The 27,697-nt window shown below is 40.3% G+C and overlaps 1 protein-coding gene across 1 annotated transcript in view; it reads left to right on the top strand.

Moving 5' to 3' along the window:
• The window catches only part of LOC114653516 (SWI/SNF-related matrix-associated actin-dependent regulator of chromatin subfamily D member 3), a 481,542-nt gene that overhangs the window by 183,586 nt on the left and 270,259 nt on the right, over nt 1-27,697 (top strand). The window lies entirely within an intron of this gene.

Here is a 27,697-nt window from a genome sequence, read left to right as displayed (position 1 = left end):
CTCACCAAGGATAGACCTTCTCTGCCGACAAAAGCAAGCCCACACCTCTCATTAGTTTCTATGAGTATTAGAGTCTAATGTAATTGTATTTGTAATACATTTGAACATATTAAATAATTAAAACGTTTACCACTGGTAGGGAGCCGTAAAATTAATAGTCTTACTCTTCATTATTGAATGAACAATGTTGTATTGTAGTTATGCAGTATGAGTATTAAGCATTAAATATTGTAGTTGTTTTGCATTTTTTGTTTTTGCTAAGCAGGCTTTAGTCCTGTGACTGTCGTGTGACACTGTATCATTGACTGTCAATAGTTAGTGTTGTTATGATATGACTACAAAGAATGATTTATTTTATAAAGTCGGCTTCAGATAAAAGAAGTTTACACTTTATGCCTGTGGCTATGCTATTATAATTTGGGTTGACAAATCCGGCCGCATCAGGGGTCCGCGAATATTGTATGGCTTGTAAAGGGGTCCCAGGACTGAAAAAGTTTGAGAACCCCTGTACTAGAATACTATGATGGTTATCCGTTTTATGTGCCTTCTGTCCTACTATATAGCAATCTAAAATCAAAATATGGAAGCTTAAATTCAAAGTACAGTTACCAAAAATACTCACCTGTTTAGGCTTTTCTAATGTACTTATTTAGGACTGGATTTTTTTTTTCTGTCCTTGTATAAATACAGGATCTGAATTTCATATTGAATAGCTCTGTAAATTAACTTATCTTCAGATGTTATGCAAGATTGTTGAGGCAGAATCAATTCTTACATGTCTTTGTATGGATAAGACCACTAGTAACTACAGACTTCTTGGTTATCAATGATCATTCTTCCTTTTTTCCACTTGATACATCCTTTTCATTAAGTCATGTGCACTCTTACTTGGCAGTGATAATTGTGACAAATTCACTTAAAGCCACAAAAAAATGAAATATTTAAGCAGCTTCCTGTTTAATTTGATGACCTGATTATAATTCATATCTTGTGCCCCATTTTGGACCTTTTGATTATGATGTTAGACTCCTACCTTCTTACTGTTTCTTGGTCAGTTAGTGTACCACTCTTATCGATTTGAAAATTTCTTTATTAAATTCCCTGTTTCCATCTTCTAAGCAATCAAATCAAACCAAGTAATACTTGGATGACCATCCTATCACAAAAACACCATATGAGCTAGCTCATAAAAATTTATGACAGAAGAATGCAACGTTTGGGATCATCGGCACAGACCTTAATATATCATGTGACAGTATGAATGAGTGAAACAATGATCATTGTTCCACAAGATGTAACTGCCATTGTCGACCATGGTTAAATTAAGTAACTTAGGTTATGAATTAAAGTGGTGATTTAACCATTTTATATTTAATCAAAGTCCTAATTATGTGGATATTTAACTGTTTTCATTCATATAAGAATAAAGACATCAAAAAAGTAAGCATACTTATACAAAGTACAAAGTTCAGTCTGTTTGCTTGCATTGTCCTAATGAAAAATTCATTTTGCCAGTAATGGAATTTAAAAAACAAACTTTTCCATTGCTGTAGAACTCTGGGATGACACCTGAGGCTACATTTGCAATTACAGGTATATTTTATTTGGTAATTCTTGATTGTAAATACTGCTTCTTGTTTCAGTAATGTTGTGATTTCTTGCACACAAAAATTGCAAAACTTGCAACATTTCAAAATGGGTGCAGGCCTCAAAATAAATAAAGTGAAACCAGTGCTCTACCAAGTCTGGCTTTCTAAAGTAGGTCTCTGCAGAGATTCCAGCAGACATGGTGAAGCCTCCAATAGCAGGATTGAATACTGCCCAGTTTAGACAATCTTAACTTTAGTCATCCCCCAAACCAACCTGCTGACTTCAGCTAGAGCAGGCTCAAAATGAGGAAAACAACTAGAAATGTCACAGAATATCCCCATAAGCCCCACAAGAGGAGGGTAACCATAAGCATCGACTTATGCACTGATGAATATGCAAAGGAACTGTATAAAAATAGGATTTATTAACAAAAGGTCTGTGACAACAAATTGCTCTGGAAAGTACAAAAAATGCATATAGGACGATTCCAAAGGGCCTCCTGAAAAGCAAAGTCCCAATATAGAGAGTAGTCAATAAAGAGTGAAAAGGTCAAAATTCAGTACAGTAATCCCTCCTCCATCGCGGGGGTTGCGTTCCAGAACCCCCCGCGAAAGGTGAAAATCTGCGAAGTAGAAACCATATGTTTATATGGTTATTTTTATATTGTCATGCTTGGGTCACAGATTTGCACAGAAACACGGGAAGTTGTAGAGAGACAGGAACTTTATTCAAACACTGCAAACAAACATTTGTCTCTTTTTCAAAAGTTTAAACTCTGCTCCATGACAAGACAGAGATGACAGTTCCGTCTCACAATTAAAAGAATGCAAACATATCTTGCTCTTCAAAGGAGTGCGCGTCAGGAGCAGATAATGTCAGACAGATAGAGAGAAGAAAGCAAACAAATCAATAGGGCTTGCGGCACAAAGCTGTTGAAGGCGGCAGCTCACACCCCCTCCATCAGGAGCAGACAAAGAGAGAGAGAGAGAGAGACAGAGACAGAGAAAAACAAACAAGCAAAAATCAATACGTGCCCTGCGTGCTTTTAAGTATGCGAAGCACCCTGCAGCATGTTGCTTCACGAAGCAGCTGCACAGAAAGGAGCAACGTGAAGATAATCTTTCAGCATTTTTAGACGAGCGTCCGTATCGTCTAGGTGTGCGAACAGCCCCCCTGCTCAATCCCCCTAGTCAGGATCAGAGAATGTCAGCGCAAGAGAGAGAGAGAGAAAATTAAGTTGGGTAGCTTCTCAGCCATCTGCCAATAGCGTCCCTTGTATGAAATCAACTGGGCAAACCAACTGAGGAAGCGTGTACCAGAAATTAAAAGACCCATTGTCCGCAGAAATCCGCGAACCAGCAAAAAATCCGCGATATATATTTAAACATGGTTACATATAAAATCCGCGATAGAGTGAAACCGCGAAAGGCGATATAGCGAGGGATTACTGTAATCATAAAATAAATTAATGCAAAACACAACAGAGAATACACCAAACACCAAGCTTTAACAATGTATGAGGCTGGGGGCAGTTCCTAAGGGAAATGGAACAGGTGGCCTCACCAACTTGGGAACATAACAGAATACATACTTATACATAAAAATGTAATTCCACAGAACTGAAATATTATGAACATAAAACAAATGACTATTATAAACATATGAAAAGCACTTTAAATTAAGCATAAAAAACATAACAATAAGCAAAAATAGAAAATACAGAACTGGTAGACACATAATAGGCATAGGTTTTGCAAAAGACATTGCAAAACCTAGAAATTAACAAGGCCATCACCAACAAAAAGCAGTATCTTAATCAAAGCAGGGATCAAAACCAGGATATCCAAACAAGAGCCATAAATCAAAAGTAAGGAATCCAAACCAGCAATTCTTAAGTTGTTATGAGTACTGCAGGCTCTCCATTTTTAGTCCCCCAGCGCCATACTCTGGGCAATACATACGTGAGACTTGACAGTTGTCATTAATAAAGAAATCATATACGTTTAATTTTAGTATAATATAAAATTACACAATAATTTGTAAACACAATATCTAATAAGTAAAACACTTTAATAACAAAAACAAAACAAAAACACGGTATAAAAAAACAACAAAAGACTAAATAAATAAGAAATAAACATGGTTTAGGGCAACAAGCTTGGCTGTACCATAACAAGTAAGAGCAAGTTTACTTTCTTATTTGTTCTGCTTTAAGTTGCCATATGCATTATTTATTCAACACTAGAATCTCTGAAACCTACGGAAAAAAGTCGTAATTCCAGGCCACCTTACATTCCTTCGTACCAGTTCATCAGTATCTTTGTTTTGTAAATGTGTCAATAAGCGCAAGCAGCCTGCTACCCCATCCCCCACCGACGCAGCTGAAGTTCTCCCAGCTCAAGTCTGTTTATCTGGGTGTGAGGGAACTGGATTTGTATTTGGTTATAATGCAGCAGTTCTTACCTCTGCACTTTCCAAGAAGACTTATAAAATTTCTGTTGATTGATATTTGAGCTTGGGTTTTTAACTCATTTACAGCAGCATGTAAATTGAGTGTTTTTTTTTTTTTTGGTTATATTCTTGGAACATTTGATATTTGGACTAAAGTCTTCACACATCATACACTTCACGTCATTAATACTATACCATGGAAAAAGTTTCTGTTTTAGGTATGTTTTCAGCATTTCCTGCCTCTCATTTCGTGTTATCCAACATTTACCCAGATCGTTGTAGACACGGAACACACATAAAATGTATGTATTCCAAATAACGATATATTATTTACCCTATACAACTCCAGGCACCTCACACCCAGATAAAGAACCTTGAGCTAGGAGAACTTCAGCTGCGTCGGTAGGGGGATGGGATAGCAGGCTGCTTGTGCTGAGCGATACATTTGCAAAACAAAAAATGCTGATGGAGAGGTGTGAAGGAATTTAAGGTGACCTGGGATTATAACTTTTCGTAGGCTTCAGGGATTCTAGTCTTAAAAAAAAATAGGATGAACATACCTACAGGTCATGCTTTGATAAGAAGGTCCTGTCACACCTCATTTTTCTCTCCTGCACCCTTTTCACTGCATCTGTAGTTGCATGACAATAGCAATTATTCCACACTTAACTTGCACAGTGATTTGTCATTTATCAAGCTCCTCATATAGCTTGACATTTCTTTGCAGGGATCATTTTCTTTGAATAATGAAGCATTTATTGCCATCCTGTCATGCCAAAATAAAGATGAGTCAATCACCTTTCAGCATTTTATGGTCACAAGATGGATGGCCGCAAATATTCATGAACAATATTTATTATACAATTTGGTGCAAGTGAAATTAACACTTTAATGTTTTACGGCAAAAAGAGGCGAGGCCTTAAGAGATTACAACAAGCTTTATGTGGCCTTAATCCCAAGAAAGCTTGCCTGTTACCCTGATTATTAGTGACCCTGCTCATTCATAGAGTCAATATTCTCCATGTCCTATTTCTTTGCCATTTCTAGTGATCTTTACGATCCGCTGAAGTGTTTTCCTCTGCGCTGTTGTGCAGCTGGAAAACCACACGCAGAGGCAGTAGCCCAGGATACTCTCGATAGAGCAGCGATAGAAGGACACCAGCAGTTTTTGGGGGATGTTATTTTTCCTGAAGACTCTCAGGAAATAAAGTCTCTGCTGAGCCTTCTTCGCCAGCTCAGCTGTGTTCACACCCCAGGACAGGTCTTCCATGATGTGGACTCCCAGGAAGATAATGAAAGGTGCCTAATGGAGCTTACTTGCATAAGCATCTAATGTTGAGATGATGATTACTGTTTTTTGATGTACAGCATGACATCAGTGATTGTACAAAACAATATAAAAAATGTCTGCATATGTTCAATAGTCGTGTAGACTCTTGCATGGAAACTTTTTTTGTGAATTGGAATTACTTGGAAAATATCCCACTTTTCAAAAGAGTCCCATGACAGAAACTTTTAAATTTTCCCATCTCATAGTTTTGGCATTGATTCAAAATATGTCCTCTTTATGGCTTCTTTCTTTTTTTCAATTTTCAGTGCTAAATAACTGTCTGAAATATTTGGCTCCAGTATAGCTTGTTTGGATAGATAGATAGATAGATAGATAGATAGATAGATAGATAGATAGATAGATAGATAGATAGATAGATAGATAGATAGATAGATAGATAGATAGATAGTGTGAGCTGCGGAGCTGATTGCACCTCCAGAGAATACAAATGCCCCTGGGAAAACCCCTGAAAAACATTGACAGACTACCTTCACATTCCTCCTTACCTTTCTGGCGGCTCTGTCGCGTAATATGCCTCTCACGCGGTGCTCCACCTACTTAAAAAGCCTGTACAGGCTTCTTTCAGTAGGCGGAGCACCGCGCGAGAGGCATATTACACGACAGAGCCACCAGAAAGGTAAGGAGGAATGTGAAGGAAGTCTGTCAATGTTTTTCAGGAGTTTTCCCAGGGGCGTCTGTATTCTCTGGAGGTGCGATCAGCTCCGCAGCTCACAATAGATAGATAGATAGATAGATCATTTTTATTTGTTCCAAGGAAAATGTAGCTTTTGAGAGAAGCTCAAGAAATTTGGAAATATTGTAACAACAGAGACAAAAAACAGTTACAACAAAGAAGGAAAAAAACTTCTGACTTGGTTAACAATAAAGGAGCAAACACAGTGAAGCATTGTAAAGGCGCATTGCTGTAAGTATGAAGGAGCCCCAGTAGCTTTTCTTGACACTCTTCTATTGAATAATTTGTTGGCTGAAAGTACTTAATCAGAGTGTGTCAAAGAGGAAATTTGTGGCCTTGGTGATAATGGCCAACAGTTGTTTTTCATTTTCTTAGTGTCCTAGTAGTGGTTTGGTAACAATCATGAGTTAGACAGATTTTGAAAGTGGTATAAGTGAATACAGTATTTAGTAATAATTGCTTAGTTAAGGTTGAATTATGTTGTGAATGGTAATTATAAAATGTTAAGAAGGTTCATTTTCAATTAATTATCCTGTCAAATAAGTAAAAACAGTGTGCAGTGTATAAACATACAACATATTATACGTTTTTCAGCTAAGTGGGAAATGTCACAGTTTACAGCTTTGCCAAGGATGGTATCCATGTATTTTCCTTGTTCTCATGAATTTCATTTATACAAAAAATGAAATTTATTTTGGATTATTGTATTTACTAAACATTTGGCATATGTGTTATATATACTTTTACCTATTTAAAATATGCTAATTAATTATATATCAGTAAAGTGGAACACAGTATAGTTTCATAGTGCTTAACAAATAGTTTAAATCACAAACTATTCATATTTTCACTGTCAGCTGAAGTTGAAGATCAACCTTTCAGCATGTCTTCAAGTAGTGTGACTGTGAGGGAGTATTAAAGAAAGTTACAAATTTAAAAATAAAATAATGAATCTCTATTCACCTGTTTTAAGTTATTATTTAATAGATTCAGCTTTGGCAGAAATTCTAGCCTTGGGTCTGTATGGTCAGGTTTCTAGACTTTGTGCATCTGGACACTGAAATTTTTCCCATTCGGCTTTGTAAAACTGATGAAGCTCTGTCAAGCTACACGAGGATAATGAGTGACCAGGCTTTTTTAAGTCCCAGTCACAAATTCTCAATTGAATTGCGATCTGGACTTTGGCTCTGCTACTCCGTGGGGTTTTTATTTTTAAAACTTTGCATGGAATCAAGTGTGAAAGTGTAAATACCAAAAAACAAGAAAACTGAGCTCTCCAAAAACAAATCTGATTTATAAAAACTTGTTTACACTGTAACCACAAGGGGCACCACAGAGCCCCAAACAACAGACACAGTAAAGCCCAACACATTTGTCAGTTAAATTAAAGATATGTATTAAACCAAGCACTTTTCCAAAATTCTCCCTTCCAAAGGCCATTCGTAATATACATAAAATCAAACAAATTCTTCCTCTCGTTGAGTGTTGCCTATGGTCTCTGAACTCTGACTCAACATATGTGAGGCGGCAGGCCTCTTTTCAAGCTGGACACGGGAATGTTTTGTGATGGTGCGGGTCCTGCTCCATGCTCCCTCTTCCAGAACTGGGATACTGTCACACTTGAAGCAACAGGATGGTGTAAAAAGTGCACAGTGCTTTTATTAAAACAAAACAAAAAAAAAACAAACAAAACAATGTCCACAGTGAAGTCCTTCACAGTTAATAAATAATTAATCCATAAAAACAAGGAAAATCCAAATATTTAAAACCAGGCCAAAAATTAGAATAAAAACCAGCAGCAGACATTGGAGCAAATGAGCCAAGCACAACTCCTTCCATGCCTCCTCTGGTCACCCATCGCTCACTCAACTGGCGGAGACTTCAGCAGCTGTGGTCCTCTCACTACTGACCCACCATCTTGGCTGCCTCTGTCGGCTTCTGCCAGACAGCTCTGGGTCGGTTGTCTTCTAGTCCTCCTTCTCACGCACGCAATCGTCTCTCGGATTCCAGGAGAGGACACCACCTTGATTGTACCTACTCCTCACACAATCAATGGGTACGATCCATCCCTTGAGTGCCGATCCCTCGTTATGACATGGGACCCCTAACTGTACTGACCTCACTCTGTCTCTCTCTTCAGCTGACTGGCTCATACTCTTGCACTGCCCCAATACTGCAAACCTCTTTCCTTCCTTTCGTTTTCTTCTCCTCTTTCTGTGCCAACCCGTACTTATACGTGGGCACAGCGTCTCAATCATGCACCACAGGAAGCCGTTGAAGCAATTGAAAAAGATCACACCCTCACGTGCAGGTGCGACTCACCCTAATTACCTCATCAACTCCCCGCAGCTGCACGAGTGTGCCCATGAAGACTGACACGGCCAATGGATTATTTAAAAACTGTCCATTCTTTCAGAGCCGCAGACCCGCTATATCACGTGCTTCCGCTGCCATGCTGTGTGTTCCTGGAAGCACTTCCAGGTCATGGAAAGTAGGGAAGTCCTCCCCTGACAATGCCCTCTATTAGCACCATGGGCCCCAACAAGGATGCACTTGTGCACTCCAATTCCCAAGCACCCCTGCAGGTGTCTCAACTGGGCTGCCACAAGAGGACCACTGCCACCTGTTGTATGGAGGATGGATTTGCTCCAAACTTCTGGCTTCCACTGGTCCAAGCACTATTACCTTCTGGCCGGGCATGAAGGTGTTTCCTTGTTCAGCTGGCCAACTTGTCTGTCTTTCCGTTCTGGCCTCCTGTCCAGGTAAGATACTACACTCTTTCCCGGCTGGGATGACTATTCTCCTTGTACAACACACATTTGTATGCAGTTTACCCCTTGTAGATCCAATTCTTCATGGAAATGTGGATATATAAACATATCTTGAACCCCATCCATTTGCCACTCTAAAATAACCATAAATGGATTATGCTAATCAATCTCATATATATCAATTCATAATACTGCACACCTTTATTGGCTGGTTGGGCACCTGACGGATCAAGTAGTGTGAGACAGAAGCTCTCGTCTCTGAATTAGAAGAATTCAAAGAACCTTTATTTCGTAGCCTGTACGTGGGTGTCACCAACAAGCACAAATATATTGAATGCCAACATGTTACTGGTACTGTGAGTGTGGTGAGTTTTACCAGCCGCACCATGCTTGAAATTAAAAAATAGCTCCAATCTAGAGTTATGAAGCAGATCACTCATCACTAGCAGAGTGTGTATGCAATGGAGGAATAGGAAAAAGCACATCCACTCTCTCTGATTTAGATCTAAGAATGGCATCTGTAATTCTAGATGCCATATTATGTGGCATTATGCCAGTGCACTTCTTACTTTTGTCATTCTCATCTTGACATAACAGATGACTTGTATGTTAATGGAATGAAACTGCTTAAGGTTAAAAAAAAAATCAGCTTCATTCTCTCTAGGTGCACTTGTTGGAATAACTAATATTACATTAGGAAAAACCAGACACTTGTGCAAATTGCATTTTATGATTACCTGTACACTCACACAATGCAGAAACTGAATGTTGACCCTCGTTAACTGTTGCATGGCTTCCAAGACAGCAGGCATGATAGAGAAGAAGCTTGGCTAAGATATTCCTGACTTGTTGGCTAGTTGCCTCTGGTATGTGCCTGTTGCCAAAAAAGCCAACTGTTAAAACATAGATATGAACAGGTAGAGCCCTATTTCAAGCAGTCTTTCTTTCTAAAGCTGGGGCCAACTCCGCATATAACTGTAGTTCGAAGGGAATGGCTCTTGAGAACCTAAATTGACAAATAGGCCAGTCATCATCATGAGGAAAAAAAAAAACTTTGCCGGTCCCTAAAAGTTTGTTCTCTGCATATTTGACTATTTGCATACCCTTCAAGTAGTTCCTAACCAAGCCATGTTTTGTTAACCAATTAGGCAATCAACAGGCTGTAGAGCATGATATTTAGAGGTTTCCTAACGCAGGGAGTGAAGCACGCTTATTACTTATTGAATTTCTTAGTGTAATTATTGACAAAAAAATGACTGTTTTGATTTCAAATCCTGAAAAGTTACAATAAGTAGCCTATATAAACTGATAAAAAGCCCAAGTAAGTTGTTCAGTGCAAATATGCTGCATTGACCCTCTTACTACAACTACAATAGAGTGTATAAGTCAAATTCATCATATTTGGAATTTAATGTTCGTCACGTCAATGTACAGTATAACTGCTCGGTGAAATGAATAATTATATTCATGAGTTGTTATTTACTTGGTTTGGCTGTATTTCCCTACTTGATTAAATGAGTTTTCATTCCCCATTTTCTCTGGAATGTACAAATGGGTCAGAGTTTCTCCCATCAAATTTTCTTTCATAAATCCAGATTTTTGAACGGAAAGTTTCATAAGCACATTTCAGGCCTCTAATTGTGTAAATGCAAGTTTTATAAATCTGACCCCATGATATTAAGATTGTTGTTTTTTAATCCATTTCTTAGTCTGTTTAGCTTTATTCTTAGGATGGTTGTATTGCTGGAAAACAAATCTTCTCCAGGACTTCTTAGCATTTTGCTGTGTTCTTTTTACACTCTAGTCTTTCAGGGAATTTTGAAGAGAAGGATCCCAACAGCATGCTGCTGCTACCATCATGCTTCACAGTATAGTGTGTATCTGCACACACAACGAAACAGCTCACAGTCCAGTCACAACCTCCGGAAATGACCATCTATTTGCCGCACCAGGTGTTATGTGGGTGTCCCTTTGGCCTGGTCCAGCCACTGTGGTCCTCAAGGACCCTGTGAGCTGGATCACCATTGGGAAATTGTGCTACATGGCTGTAGCGCTGTAACTGAATGAGCAACTGCTCATTCAACACAAAGTCAAACCAGTGGTACCCAAGGATTCTCCAAAGAAACACATTACTGAAGGAGTCCAGTCTTCATCTCAGGTCGTTGGATAGCGTCCATATCTCATAACCATATAGCAAAACGGGAAGCATCGGGACTCTAAAGACTTGGACCTTTGTCAATTTGAACAGATATCGGGAGCACCACCCACCCTTTCCAGCAACCTCATGACCCCCCATGCTCTCCCAATCCATCTACTGACTTCATAGGAAGAGTCGCCAGAGACATAAATGTCACTGCCGAGGTAAGTGAACCTCTCGACGAGGTTGAAATTCTTTCTGCAGCCAGGATCTTGTTTTTTTCCCAGCACATTGGCAAGCCCAGACACTCAGACTCAACCTGACCTGACCTGACTGTTCAAACATGACATTTAATCCAATGGCTAAAGAGCTCAATTTTGGTCTCATCAGACCATAGTACCTTCTTTCAGGTGACTTCTGAGTCTCCCATGTGCCTTCTGACAATATGTAGTCGAGATGTCATGTGTATTTATTTAACAATGGCTTTTTCTTTGCCACTGTAATATAAAACTGTGACTGTTGAAGCACCTGGGCAACAGTTGTTGTATGTACAATCTCTCCAAGCTTTGTCACTGTAGCTTGTAACTCTTTCAGAGTTATCAGAGGTCTCTTTTTGGCTTCCCTTGTTAGTCATATTCTTCGGTTTTTGTGGACAGGCAGCTCTAGGCAAATTTACAGGTGTGCCATACTCTTTACATTTCTTAATGATGGATTTAAATGTGTACTCCAAGGGATATTCAGTGACTTGGATATTTTCTTGTATCCATCCCTGACTTATGCTTTTCTGTCGCCCTTTCATAGAGTTGCCTGGAGTGTTTTTTGTCTTCATTGTGTAGGTTAGACCATGATACTGACTCAGCACAAGTTGGACTTTCCAGATGTAGGTGTATTTATACTGCGGTCAAATGAAACCCTTTGTACTTCAGATGGGGAATTTGCATTTAACTAATTGTGTGATTTCTAAAACCAATTGGTTGCACTAGTGATGATTTAGGAGTGCCATATTAAAAAGGTGGATACTTATGCAATCAATTATTTTGATATTTAATTTTGTATATATTTTATTTTTATATATATTTCATGATATTTATATTTGTAATTTGTCAGTTAGATTTATTTTCACTTTTAACATCAAAAAAGCCAAATTAAGTCCACTGAGATTCAATGTTGTATAACAATAAAATGTGAAAACTTCTAAAGGGGTGAATACAGTTAGGTCCATAAATATTTGGACAGAGACAACTTTTTTCTAATTTTGGTTGTGTACATTACCACAACGAATTTTAAATGAAACAACTCAGATGCAGTTGAAGTGCAGACTTTCAGCTTTAATTCAGTGGGATGAACAAAACGATTGCATAAAAATGTGTGGCAGCTAAAGCATTATTTAACAAAATTCCTTCATTTCAGGGGCTCAAAAGTAATTGGACAAATTAAATAACTGGAAATAAAATGTTAATTTCTAATACTTGGTTGAAAACCCTTTGCTGGCAATGACAGCCTGAAGTCTTGAACTCATGGACATCACCAGATGTGGGTTTCCTCCTTTTTAATGCTCTGCCAAGCCTTTACTGCAGCGGCTTTCAGTTGCTGTTTGTTTGTGGGCCTTTCTGTCTGAAGTTTAGTCTTCAACAAGTGAAATGCATGCTCAATTGGGTTAAGTTCAGGTGACTGACTTGGCCATTCAAGAATTTTTCACTTCTTTGCTTTAATAAACTCCTGGGTTGCTTTGGCTGTATGTTTTGGGTCATTGTCCATCTGTATCATGAAACGCCACCCAATCAATTTGACTGCATTTAGCTGGATTTGAGCAGACAGTATGTCTCTGAACACCTCAGAATTCATTCGGCTGCTTCTGTCCTGTGTCACATCATCAATAAACACTAGTGTCCCAGTGCCACTGGCAGGCATGTACGCCCAAGCCATCACACTGCCTCCACCGTGTTTTACAGATGTTGTGGTATGCTTTGGATAATGAGCTGTTCCACGCCTTCTCCATACTTTTTTCTTGCTATCATTCTGGTAGAGGTTGATCTTGGTTTCATCTGTCTAAAGAATGTTTTTCCAGAACTGTGCTGGCTTTTTTAGATATTCTTTAGCAAAGTCCAATCTAGCCTTCTTGAGGCTTATGAGTGGCTTGCACCTTGCAGTGCACCCTCTGTATTTACTTTCATGCAGTCTTCTCTTTATGGTAGACTTGGATATCGATACGCCTACCCCCTGGAGAGTGTTGTTCACTTGGTTGGTTGTTGTGAAGGGGTTTCTCTTCACCATGGAAATGATTCTGCGATCATCCACCAATGTTGTCTTCAGTGGACGTCCAGGTCTTTTTGCGTTGCTAAGTTCACCAGTGCTTGCTTTCTTTCTCAGGATGTACCAAACTGTAGATTTTGCCACTTGTAATATTGTAGCAATTTCTCAGATGGGTTTTTTCTGTTTACGCAGCTTAAGGATGGCTTCTTTCACCTGCATGGAGAGCTCCTTTGACCGCATGTTGTCTGTTCACAACAAAATCTTCCACATACAAGCACCACACCTGAAATCAACTCCAGGCCTTTTATCTGCTTAATTGGTAATGACATACAGTGCATCCAGAAAGTATTCACAGCGCATCACTTTTTCCACATTTTGTTATGTTACAGCCTTATTCCAAAAATTGATTAAATTCATTTTTGTCCTCAGAATTCTGCACACAACACCCCATAATGACAACGTGAAAAAAGTTTACTTGAGGTTTTTGCAAATTTATTAAAAATAAAAAAATTGAGAAAGCACATGTACATAAGTATTCACAGCCTTTGCCATGAAGCTCAAATTGAGCTCAGGTGCATCCTGTTTCCCCCTGATCATCCTTGAGATGTTTCTGCAGCTTAATTGGAGTCCACCTGTAGTAAATTCAGTTGATTGGACATGATTTGGAAAGGCACACACCTGTCTATATAAGGTCTTACAGTTGACAGTTCATGTCAGAGCACAAACCAAGCATGAAGTCAAAGGAATTGTCTGTAGACCTCCGAGACAGGATTGTCTCGAGGCACAAATCTGGGGAAGGTTACATAAAAATTTCTGCTGCTTTGAAGGTCCCAATGAGCACAGTGGCCTCCATCATCCGTAAGTGGAAGAAGTTCAAAAGCACCAGGACTCTTCCTAGAAGCTGGCCGGCCATCTAAACTGAGCGATCGGGGGAGAAGGACCTTAGTCAGGGAGGTGACCAAGAACCCGATGGTCACTCTGTCAGAGCTCCAGAGGTCCTCTGTGGAGAGAGGAGAACCTTCCAGAAGGACAACCATTTCTGCAGCAATCCACCAATCAGGCCTGTAACGTAGAGTGGCCAGACGGAAGCCACTCCTTAGTAAAAGGCACATGGTAGCCCGCCTGGAGTTTGCCAAAAGGCACCTTAAGGACTCTCAGACCATGAGAAAGAAAACTCTCTGGTCTGATGAGACAAAGATTGAACTCTTTGGTGTGAATGCCAGGCGTCACATTTGGAGGAAACCAGGCACTGCTCATCACCAGGCCAATACCATCCGTACAGTGAAGCATGGTGGTGGCAGCATCATGCTGTAGGGATGTTTTTCAGCGGCAGGGACTGAGAGACTAGTCAGGGTAAAGGGAAAGATGACTGCAGCAATGTACAGAGACATCCTGGATGGAAAACCTGCTCCAGAGCGCTCTTGACCTCAGACTGGGGCGACAGTTCATCTTTCAGCAGGACAACGACCCTAAGCACATAGCCAAGATATCAAAGGAGTGGCTTCAGGACAACTCTGTGAATGTCCTTGAGTGGCCCAGCCAGAGCCCAGACTTGAATCCGATTGAACATCTCTGGAGAGATCTTAAAATGGCTGTGCACCGACGCTTCTCATCCAACCTGATGGAGCTTGAGAGGTGCTTCAAAGAGGAATGGGCGAAACTGGCCAAGGATAGGTGTGCAAGCTTGTGGCATCATATTCAAAAAGACTTGAGGCTGTAATTGCTGCCAAAGGTGCATCGACAAAGTATTGAGTAAAGGCTGTGAATACTTATGTACATGTGATTTCTTAGTTTTTTGATTTTTAATAAATTTGTAAAAACCTCAAGTAAACTTTTTTCACGTTGTCATTATGGGGTGTTGTGTGCAGAATTCTGAGGAAAAAAATGAATTTAATCAATTTTGGAATAAGGCTGTAACATAACAAAATGTGGAAAAAGTGATGCGCTGTGAATACTTTCCGGATGCACTGTAACTACGGACTTGCCCACACCTGCCCATGAAATAGCCTTTGAGTCAATTGTCCAATTACTTTTGAGCCCTGAAATGAAGGGATTGTGTTAAAAAAATGCTTTAGTTGCCTCACATTTTTATGCAATCGTTTTGTTCACCCCACTGAATTAAAGCTGAAAGTCTGCACTTCAACTGCATCTGAGTTGTTTCAGTTAAAATTCATTGTGGTAATGTACAGAACCCAAAATTAGAAAAAAGTTGTCTCTGTCCAAATATTTATGGACCCAACTGTACTTTCTATATACAGTGCATCAGGAAAGTATTCACAGCGTATCCCTTTTTCCACATTTTGTTATGTTACAGCCTTATTCCAAAATGGATTACATTCATTTTTTTCTTCAGAATTCTACACACAACATCCCATAATGACAATGTGAAAAATATTTATTTGAGGTTTTTGCAAATTTATTAAAAATAAAAAAACTGAGAAATCACATGTACATAAGTATTCACAGCCTTTGCTCAATACTTTGTCAATGCACCTTTGGCAGCAATTACAGCCTCAAGTCTTTTTGAATATGATGCCACAAGCTTGGCACACCTATCCTTGGCCAGTTTCGCCCATTCCTCTTTGCAGCACCTCTCAAGCTCCAACAGGTTGAATGGGAAGCGTCGGTGCACAGCCATTTTAAGATCTCTCCAGAGATGTTCAGTCGTATTCAAGTCTGAGCTCTGGCTGGGCCACTCAAGGACATTTCACAGAGTTGTCCTGAAGCCACTCCTTTGATATCTTGGCTGTGTGCTTAGGGTCATTGTCCTGCTGAAAGATGAACCGTCGCTCCAGTCTGAGGTCAAGAGCGCTCTGGAGCAGGTTTTCATCAGGATGTCTCTGTACATTGCTGCAGTCATCTTTCCCTTTATCCTGACTAGTCTCCCAGTCCCCTGCCGCTGAAAAACATGCCCACAGCATGATGCTGCCACCACCATGCTTCACTGTAGGGATGGTATTGGCCCTGGTGATGAGCAGTGCCTGGTTTCCTCCAAATGTGATCCCTGGCATTCACACCAAAGAGTTCAATCTTTGTCTCATCAGACCAGAGAATTTTTTTTCTCATGGTCTGAGAGTCCTTCAGGTGCCTTTTGGCAAACTCAGGCAGGCTGCCATGTGCTTTTTACTAAGAGTGGCTTCCGTCTGGCCACTCTACCATACAGGCCTGATTGGTGGATTGCTGGAGAGATGGTTGTCCTTCGGGAAGGTTCTCCTCTCTCCACAGAGGACTTCTGGAGCTCTGACAGAGTGACCATCAGGTTCTTGGTCACCTCCCTGACTAAGGCCCCTTCTCCCCCGATCACTCAGTTTAGATGGCCGGCCAGCTCTAGGAAGAGTCTGGTGGTTTCGAACTTCTTCCAATTACGGATGATGGAGGCCACTGTGCTCATTGGGACCTTCAAAGCAGCAGAAATATTTCTGTAACCTTCCCTCAGATTTGTGCCTCAAGACAATCCTGTCTCAGAGGTCTACAGATAATTCCTTTGACTTCATGCTTGGTTTGTGCTCTGACATGAACTGTCAACTGTTTGACCTTATATAGACAAGTGTGTGCCTTTCCAAATCATGTCCAACCAACTGAATTTACCACAGGTGGACTCCAATTAAGCTACAGAAACATCTCAAGGATGATCAGGGGAAACAGGATGCACCTGAGCTCAATTTTGAGCTTCATGGCAAAGGCTGTGAATACTTATGTACATGTGCTTTCTCAATTTTTTTATTTTTAATAAATTTGCAAAAACCTCAAGTAAACTTTTTTCACGTTGTCATTATGGGGTGTTGTGTGTAGAATTCTGAGGAAAAAAATGAATTTAATCCATTTTGGAATAAGACTGTTACATAACAAAATGTGGGAAAAAGTGATGCACTGTGAATACTTTCGGATGCACTGTATGTTGTATCTAAGTGTAATTTTGTTAAATTGGTTATTTGGGGTGTGTTGTTTTTATGTTACAGACTGTATTTGTATTATTGTACGGTGGCGCAGTGGGTAGCGCTGCTGCCTCGCAGTTGGGAGACCTGGGGACATGGGTTCGCTTCCTGGGTCCATCCTGCGTGGAGTTTGCATGTTCTCCCCGTGTCTGCGTGGGTTTCCTCCGGGCAGTCCGGTTTCCTCCCACAGTCCAAAGGACATGCAGGTTAGGTGGACTAGTGATTCTAAATTGGCCCTAGTGTGTGCTTGGTGTGTGGGTGTGTTTATGTGTGTCCTGCGGTGGGTTGGCACCCTGCCCGGGATTGGTTCCTGCCTTGTGCCCTGTGTTGGCTGGGATTGGCTCCAGCAGACCCCCGTGACCCTGTGTTCGGATTCAGCGGGTTGGATAATGGATGGATGGATGGATGGATGTATGGGCTTCACCTAAAAGCTTTATATTAAAGTGACATTGCTAAGTCAATAAAATAAATAAATGGTGTAATAAATATTCTTACTAACATATTTATTAGGGCACACCAGTGGTTAGTGCTGTTGTTTTGCAACCCCAAGTACATGGGTTTTATTGCCAGCATGCTGACTTCCAACTTTATTCGCTTTGAGGTAGCACATTCTATGTATACCTGTGTGCAATTACACCAGATATCCCGGTGGGGAGAACATCAGTGTGCCCTGCAGAGGACTGGTGTTCTATTGAGGGTTTGTTCCTGATTTGGTTCATTCACTGACAGAAAAATGCTTCACTTCCTCAAAATGCCGTACATGTTCAGAAATAGGTGAGTGAATTATATTAGATGCTATTTCAGTGTATAATATGTTTTATTAGTTTTCCTTCTCTGTGTGAAGAACTCTGCTATGCTTCTGCAATCCAAAGAGATACAATTACAGTATCATAAATGGAATGAAAAGCTTTAGAGTACCGGAATTGTACTGTTATCGTCACAGCATACATCTTTTTATCAAAGAAATGTAGCACAGAATAGGATTTGTGGAATAAAGAAGTTAATTATGAATTACCCAATGTGAACTTTTATTTTACAACATAAAAATGAAGAAATGGTGTCTTCTTTTTTGCAATCACTTCTGTGTTGCAAGAACATTCTGTCTTTTGAAATCATCTCAAGTAAACATTTTATTAAACTAGTAAGCAAAGACCCTGGTACTGTATAACAACATAGCTGTACTGTGTGTTTAACCTTTTTTTCTACTGGTCATGTTAAGTCTGCTAAGAAAAACATTAAAAGCTACTGATTCTGTTCAGCTTTGGAAGTGTCAAATGTTTTATATCTGTGCAGACTATTTTTATGACTTAATGTAACTTCCACATTCCAGAAAATAATCAGCTCTTATAAAAAAGTACACATTATTGAAACATTACCTGGCTTCATGCAGCTTAGCAATGTGATTTTTTCAGCTTTAGGGTTTTAAGAACAAAAAAAATAGACAAGGCAATTTAGGCAGTCTTACTTTAATTAGTTTGGCTAGTAGCTGTAATATTTAATCAAAAATTATTTAGCTTGAGTGACAATAGCAGTGCTTAAAATGTGTCCTAAAAAGTTTTTTTTTTTTTTTTAATGAAAATCATGCTTTTGCTTAAAATGTTGCATCAGCATTAGATTCCAGGCTAGAAGTTAAGCTATAATGTTATTACGTCAACTTAATTAACAGGATGCACAACAAATGTGTTTGTATATTTATACCCTGTGTCATTTGTTTCAGTCTACTGTATATATTCATTTGTGTATGCTTATACTTTATACTTCTGTTACCATCTGCTTTTTCTGGTGCAGGTCACACTGACAACACACTGAATTGGATAGACTAAGCCACCCAATCCTTAGCAGTAGTCTCCTGGTGCTAGGAATTCTCAGGTTCTCCCAAGCCAAACATGCATATACTGTGGAATACCTTCAGAGTGCCCAATGTGTCAGTTTTACTAGCAGGTTGTAATTTTCATATCTCTTGACTACACCTGATTGAAAGGCCAAAAAACATAATAAAACCTTTCTGCAGAAGAAGAAGTATGTACTAATTCAGTTTAATCAAGCAGGTAAAGCAAAATAATTACGGTAATTAACATCACAAACTAATATGAGGAATGAACAAACAAAAGAAAACTACTGCAAGATAAGCGAATCAAACAAGCAACTGTTAAGGCAATTAAGGAAAAAATAATACAAAGAACAAAATTAGGTGAAAAGAGAAAACTCTTAGTCTTTCTTTATAAACATTCTCTAAACAAGTTAGGACTCAGTACAATATAACATTTACCATAGGGTGTATACTAAAACGTGGGCGGCACGGTGGCGCAGTGGGTAGCGCTGCTGCCTCGCAGTTGGGAGATCTGGGAACCTGGGTTCGCTTCCCGGGTCCTCCCTGCGTGGAGTTTGCATGTTCTCCCCGTATCTGCGTGGGTTTCCTCCCACAGTCCAAAGACATGCAGGTTAGGTGGATTGGCGATTCTAAATTGGCCCTAGTGTGTGCTTGGTGTGTGGGTGTGTTTGTGTGTGTCCTGCGGTGGGTTGGCACCCTGCTCAGGATTGCTTCCTGCCTTGTGCCCCTGTGTTGGCTGGGATTGGCTCCGGCAGACCCCCGTGACCCTGTGTTCGGATTCAGCGGGTTGGAAAATGGATGGATGTATACTAAAACAATGGGAGCTGAAAGCCAAAAATGACTTTAAGAAGTGCACCCAGGAAAACATTTGAAATGATGTCAGTCATTCAAATATTTATCCTTGTTGAAGAAGGATTTACATTACGAAAAGAAAGATGGTTAGCAGCACCTGGTGATATCATATAGTTTAGCTAGTGTCTGAATAGTACTTTGTTTTCATTAGTGTCATTTTCCATGAATTTATGTTGTGGTGTACATTGATGAGATTTTCACCTTTTCATGAAATGTAAAATTTGGAATAATGTGAATTTCAGGTTTAATCTGTTGTTTTTTTCTGGTTATGAAATTTCACAGAAGTGCTTATCCTTGGACATTAGTTTAGATGAGACAGTGAATAATCTGCCAAAATTAACCCAAAGTAAAATTAATTGAGTGGTTTAATTTTACTTCACATATCAACTTTCATATTTCAGCCTATTACAACTCTTACAGAAATTCATATACAGATAATTCAGGTAGCATGTGTATTCTAGAGCAAATAGCCTTCTAACCCATATTGTCACCCCAAAACCAATAGGCTACCATCTAATATTCTATTAGAATCATATATTTGCATCTTATTTTCTTCATTTGTTTTTATATTATGGCTTCACAATTATGATGCCATTGTGAGGATCAAACATACTCAGTATAACGTCTGTCAGCAAGAACAATTAGGGGTTCTCATGTATAAATGATGCGTACACAAAAAAAATGTTGCATACACCCATTTCCACGTTCACATCGTGATGTATAAAAACTAAATTTGCCATAAACCCATGCACATTATCACAGCAGTCTCAGACCATGTGTACGCACATTTCTGCTCAATTTTTGCACCACTCGTTAAAGCAGTGCTACTGTTTCTGTGTGGTTTCCCTTTCTTTTTTAGACTCTCATCTATGATGCGGGCTTTATCAAATACACTGAAATTAATTGCATATCATTTACAGATTTAAAGCACTTGATTGTAATCAATCTGTAACAATATAATGGTGCACGGAATGGCCAAACTTTCCCAACTACTATGGCTGCTTTAGCATTGTTAAAAGACATAGCAAATGAAACAATTAAAAGAAAGAGCATATTTAGAGATCATACTGATTTTTTGTCCTATAATGATGAATGGCTTCTAAGTCGATTTAGATTTCCAAGAGCTATCGTCTTGAGGCTGTTTGCTGACCTGGGGCTGACTTTGAGGAGTTGTGCTCTACCTGCTCCTTTACAAGTTCTGTCCACCCTGGGGTTTCTAGCCACAGAGAGCTTTTTAATGTGAACTAGCTGACGGATCAAGAATTTCCTCCGTCATCACTGAGGTGCACCATGCCAGCTGTATGGAATGGTATTATCTGCTTGTCATCCAGATATATAAGAATTTTCTTTCACACTGGTTGAATGAGTAAACAATCAAAGCACAATTCACAGCAACGTCTGGCTTTCCTAATGTAATTGGAGCAATCAACTGCACGAAAAGAGAGTGAATTTTCTTATAAAAATAGAAACATTTTCAATGTGAAAATTACCTGTGCTGCAAAAATGTCTCACATTAATCCACCAAGTAGTACGTTTTTCCTTCCCTCTACTTCACTGAGCAGGACCTCCATTCCACATCCACTGAAATTCTTCTGTTTTTACAACATGCTTTTGCCATTGTCTTTTACCATAACACTGAACGGAAGGAGCTATTTATATTGATTTGCATATTGAAACATGCAGAATTCAGGGAGGAGTTGGGGGTGGAGCTGTAAGTTTGTGCATGTGTGTTAAAAAATCATGTTGATTGGAACTGATAAAGGGAAAGTAGATAGCACTTTGTTTACGCACAGTTTTAGGCATCTGAATTCTTTTGTATGTATGCTCATTTCTAGTTTTGTCTGTGTGTCATGTTTTAGTGTGAATTCTATGCAAGGCATTATACATGAGGCTGTAGGAGAAGACAAAAGAGCATAGGACAGAGAAGAAAGTAAGGTTCATTTGTTGAGGTAAAGATAAAATGGTAGCAGGGAAGCAGACTGAACACAGAAACCAAGAAAACTGAGAGGTCAGTGCCAAAACCAAACCTGTGATCCATAAAATCTTAAAGCTAATCCTGGTCTATACTTTTTCCCAGTCTAACTAAGAGGTTTTGTAAATATTTCCATTTGTAAAGTCTTTGGTCCAAACCTAGGATTCTTCTGAAAGTTCTTCATCATCTTTTTTATACCAATGTCACACCCAGTTACACAGCAATAACAATGAGGCATTGCCAGCAATAGAATGGCTGTTACCATGATAAAACAATACAAAATGATGGTGACCACCAGGAAAATGATATCCAAAACAGATTTTCAATTTTGGTTATAAAATATCAATGAAAATTAATAACAAAATAAAAGAAAAAACAAATAGTAGAAAACACTATGTGAGGAGCAAGAGCACCTCAAAGTAATGCATTCATAATGCTCTGTGGAGCACAAGTGCTTCTGTCTGATTATATGTAGCATGTAAATGCTGATGTATGATTTTGTGCTACAGTTTTGTTTCTCATAAATGAAGCAAAAGTATTTTGATAATCGATTACCTTTTTCTGGTCTATATTAGGTAGCTGGGCAGCTTTCACATTGTGTTTTTTCCATTAATTTTCTGGCATTTTCCTTAAACTTTTTTGAAAAATGTCATCATTGTTTTTTTGAGGATGTTTTCCTTTGTTTTTTGAGCCTATCGTTTTTGTTCATTTGCATCTGACTTTGCACTATGGTGCTTTTGGCTCACTTGAACAAATTAGATTGGCAGGTACTGGCACTGACCAAGCAAGGTCTGACAACCATAACTACCACAGGGTTTTTATTTACTAGTTTTTGCTCTGGGCCCATACTATGTGCAATGTTGTAATCACTCTATAAAATTAACAAGTGACAATTTGTACCATCTTTTCTTGCATTTCAGATTTTTGTTTAATATTGTGTCAGCCTTAACAAGCCCTTCAAACATAGAAAATGAGAAAGGATAGAAGGATGAACCTGCTCATCATTTTTTTTTGCAAAGGAGAAAGTATTTCATTAAGAGGAATACTAGCATCATTTAATATTAATGTTCCTAATACTAGGAGGTCAATATTAAGCTCTTTACTTTAAAAATGTATATTTAGGAACTAAGCGTATTGGCAATAATACACACATTACTAAATTTATATATGAGGATTATTTCAACATTCATGCTTTGTCAGCAAAGGTACAAGAACAAAGGTATCCAGAAATGTTATGTTTAATTTTGTAAACTCTAGAACTGAGCCTATGAACTTAAAGTTTCAATTCCTAGAGCAAAGAAAATTTTTCTAGTTGTGACTTCTAACCAGCAAGCAAAACATTTAGAAAGCTGATTTCAAGAACCATTTTATGGGTTTTTCATTATTTAAAAGTGTTATGGTCCAGAATGATCAAAAATGTAACAAAAATGGCTTGCAATTGTACTTTTCACTAGAGATTAGTGTTGGATTAATACTGAAATTTTAATTTTGATACCGATACTGCCTTTAGCACATCAGTAACTGACAACAAATCGAATGAAGAAAATAAAAAAAAAATAATAGGAATAAACTGCAGTCTCAGTTGACTGAGTCCAAGATGGGACTGACTGGGGAAAGACAAGTGGCTGACTTCATAGGCAGTGAGAAGGAATGGTCCAATGGGGTACAGGTGGAAGTGAGGTCAGTTGAAGGGCATCGACTGGAGACGGAAGTGGAAAATGGTTGGGGTTTAGGTAGTATTTCCTTCTGATAATCTGTAGAGTGGGGAGAAAAGACAATAGTCCACTTTGTCAACCCCTGTCCCGGAATTTTACCCTTAATTAAGCCAATTGACTGCCTCCCATGTGCAGGTGTGTGACACAGCCACTTAACCTCAGTCCAGACCCCACTGGGTTGGGCACTTCGAACCGAGAGTTCGAGGACATAGGAAAGGTCATCAGCATTACCCTGGAGTGACCCCCTACGATAAACAACAGTGAAATGATAAAGCTGGAGGTCCAGAAACCACCTTTGTGACATGTGGGTTCGACTCCTTGTGCAGGGCCATCCACTGAAGAGCAGCATGGTCCGTGATCAGGGTGAACTCACAGCTCCAGAAAGTAATACCTCAGCTGCGTTACTGTCCATTTTGATCACAAGGGCTACCCTCTTGACCACTACATACCTGGTCTCCCAGTCCACCAGTTTCTGGCTCAGGAAAGTGACAGGTGTTCAGCACCGTCTATGCTTTGGCTCAAGCATGACACCCAGGTCTGCATCCAAAGTGTCCAAATTGAGGATAAAAGGTAGAGAGAAGTAGGGTGTTCTCAACACTGGTGCTAGTGTAAGGGCCTGCTTAAAGTCATGAAATGCAGCATCCACTTTGCCAGCCCATGCCATATAGGTATGGGCCCGCTTCTTTGTCAGATTTTTCAAGGGTGTTGCCCTCTCTGATAAACGGAAGTACAACCCGGCAGTAGTAACTCGCTAAACTCAGGAAGGCATGGTATTGCTGATTGGTTTTCGTATGGGGCCAGTTAGTATGTCATCGACTTTGGAACATTGAGGTCTGATGGTGTCCGTGCCAACCAGGTAGCCTAAATATTTGGCCTCTGTCAGCGCAAAGAAGCATTTTTTTTGAATTGATCCATAGGCCGGCTCCCGCTGGTGTGTGCAGCACTGCTTTGACGTACCATAGGTGTTCCTCCCATGTGCTGGAATATTTGGCCACATCGTCTAGGTAGGCACCACCTTAGGCATTGTGGGGCTGGAGCACTTTGTCTGTCAGATGCTAGAAGGTTGCAGGGGACCCGTGCAAGCCGAATGGGATGACATGATACTGCCAGTGTCCACTTGGGGTGCTGAAACGCAGTGTTTACTTTTGCAGACTCCTTTAAAGGAATTTGTCAGTACCCTTTTGTCATGTCAAGCGTGGTCAAGAATTGTGCCTTGCTGTGCCAGTTGATGAGGTTGTCTACTCATGGCATCGATTAGGCATCAAACTGTGAGACCTCCAACTTCTATCCAACTTAAGGACCAAGACAATAGGACTGGACCAGGGACTGTGGCTTCCTTTGATCACCCCTAGGTCCGGCATATGTCTGATCTCAAGCTCCACTTCTGTCTTGGGGAGTTGATAGGGGTGCTCCCCGACGATTACCCTGTTTTCAGTCACAATGTCATGCTCAACTAGAGAGGTCCGTCCAGGTGTTTTGCTCGGCACTTCTGGGACAGACAGAATAGCTGCTTTGAGCTTCCATCGCTGAGAGTGTGTCAAATTGGGGCCGAAATTAAGGTTGAATCCCTGAGCAAAGAGTGAACGGTGCTGTCCATTGGAGGGGTCTGGTTCCCTGTACTTCCACGGGTTCAGCAAGTATACATGATACATCTGTTTGCTCGGCCGACAATTAGGTTGCTTAACCAAATAGTCGACGAGCTCTTTCCTCTCCTTAACTTCATAAGGGCCTTGCCAATGTGCCAGTAATTTGGAGAGGGAAGTGGGAACGAGGACCATAACTCAGTCTCCCAGGCAGAACTCCCGAAGAGTTGTGCCGTGGTCGTAACAATGGACCCATTTTGCTTGAGCCCTTGCCATTTGCTCCTTTAATATCGGACATATTTTCTTTAATCTATCGCGTAATTGCACAATATATTCCAAAATATTAGTAGACGGGAAGTCCTTCTCCTCTCTGCCCTCTTTTAGGATGTCCAATAACACTCTGGGTTGTCCATACAAAAGTTCAAATGGGGAGAAGCCCATGGAGGCCTGCGGAACTTCCCGATAGGCACGATAGCACGAGAGGGAGTAACTGGTCCCAGTTCCTCCCATCCCCGCTGGCCACCTTATGAAACATCTTTTTGAGAATCGGATTGAATCTCTCTACCAAGCCATCGGTCTGGGGATTATAAACCGAGGTTTTTATTCATTTTATTTTGAGTAATTTGGCTACTTCCTTGAATGTTGCCCAAGTAAAAGGCATCCCCTGGTCCATTAGGACTTCCATAGGGATGGCACATTGCGCAGAGACCCATACTAATTCCCATGCAATGGTTTTTGAATTGGCTGAGGGCAGAGGAACAGTCTCCGGGAATCGGGTGGCATAATTAACGAGAACCAAAATATATTTGTATCCTCTTGCTGAGGGTTCAAGAGGTCCCACCAGGTCTACCCCAGCACGCTCAAAGGGTATGTTAATCAAGGGAAGGGGGACAAGAGGAGCTTGGTCCCTCCTGGGAATCTGTCTCAGTTCACAGTGATGGACCTTCTCATTTATCCTGGACCATTAAAAGCGGAGCTTAATGCGCTGTAAAGTTTTCTTGGTTCCCAGATGGACACCTTGGAGGTAGGTGTGTGCTAGCTCACAGACCTGCTGCTGGAAGATCTGTGAGACTAGGAGCAGTGACCGCACCCATCCCTTATGTTGTTGATTACAATGTGCATTCCCTGTGGCATGGGATGGTGCGTGCACTGGCTGTTTACTAGGATGACTGCATTAACAGCATTCTTTAGGTAATCATCGTTCCATTGTTCTTATTTAAAGTAGTCCGGCATTTATTTAAACAGAAAAACTGCAAGGTTGCTGGAGGATTGGGGCGTGCTGTCTGATGACATGGACAGTCGTACTGTTGCATAGCTCTTCACATCAGACTGGACAGCCATGTCAGATCTAAGTGCCGGTAGTAAGCACAGCGTGGACACAGCCCGGGATGTGCTTGTGCCATCCTTAAGTAGGCGTAACTGTGCAGGAAGAGTAGCAATCATGTGGCCACTATTAATTTCAGACCAGTCTCGGCCCAGGATCATGGGGTACGGCGGATTAGGCATAACAGCCATGGTGAGGGTTCGTAATTTATCTGTGAAGCTAACCACACACAAAGCTGTATTGTATTTCCGCATTTCCCTGTAGATACAGGTTATGCCGATCTTTTCTTTAAGCCACTTTAGTGGCAACACAAAGCAGTGAGCAATAATGGAAAAGGTGTTAATGAGAGCATCACAGGCCACCTGCTCGATGATCTTCTGGGTATCGTTATCTCTGGCCTTAGCCAGCACCTGGTTATCCTCCAAATCTCAAACGCTTGGGGGTGACTTGACCACTCAGGGTCAAAGCGCCATTGCCTTGCCTGCTGGTCCAGGGATATGCCAAACCTCTTCAGGACCTCAGCCTTGTGCTTATCATAGTCGGCAGTGTCTTCCTCCAAGAGGTTGTAATAAGTTTGCTGTGTCTCGCCCTTCAGGAAAGGTGCTAGGATGTTACCCCACTCTGTCTGTGGCCAGCAATGGTGGGAGGCTGTTCTCTTAAAAATTAAGAAGTGTCAATGTCATCACTTAAAGTAAGCGGCACAAGTATCTGGGATGAAGATCAGGTCTGGTCCTGGTGAATAATGAGGTGGGCTTTGCTCCTAGATTCAGATTCTGCCACTTGCACCTTAAGCCTCTAGAGTTCTGATGCTATGTTGGTCAAAATGGTGTCCAGGTCCTGCTACTGTGACATGCTGAAGCAGTAATCCTGCCAACTATGCCACTGTAAAAGAACACAACAGTCAAGGGAGAGGTTTTCAGGGGTGGGGGTTGATTTGTTTTCGATTTTATTTTTGTAAAAATTGATTTATTTGTATAAAACGTTGTGTGATTTCAATAAAATAAAAAAAAGTTAAGGGAAAGGTTTGGGGTTCCACCCCGTATATTATTAATAATGTCTCCAAAGACTAGAAGAATAAACAGTCTCAAATGATGGAGTCCAAGATGGGACTGACTGGGGAAAGGCCTTAGTTAAGCCCATTGAGTACCTCCCATATGCATGTGTGTGATAATAGTCTATCAGTTCTGCGATCCAAATTTAAAGAGAGAGGTGCAAGGATAAGGAGCATAAGTGACAAGGTAGTCTTCTCTTAAGTTCTG

This window comes from Erpetoichthys calabaricus, chromosome 6 (assembly GCF_900747795.2).
Source record: "Erpetoichthys calabaricus chromosome 6, fErpCal1.3, whole genome shotgun sequence".
Taxonomy (NCBI): domain Eukaryota; kingdom Metazoa; phylum Chordata; class Cladistia; order Polypteriformes; family Polypteridae; genus Erpetoichthys; species Erpetoichthys calabaricus.
Note: the sequence above shows the minus strand (reverse complement) of the source record. Positions and strands in the feature narration are given on the sequence as shown.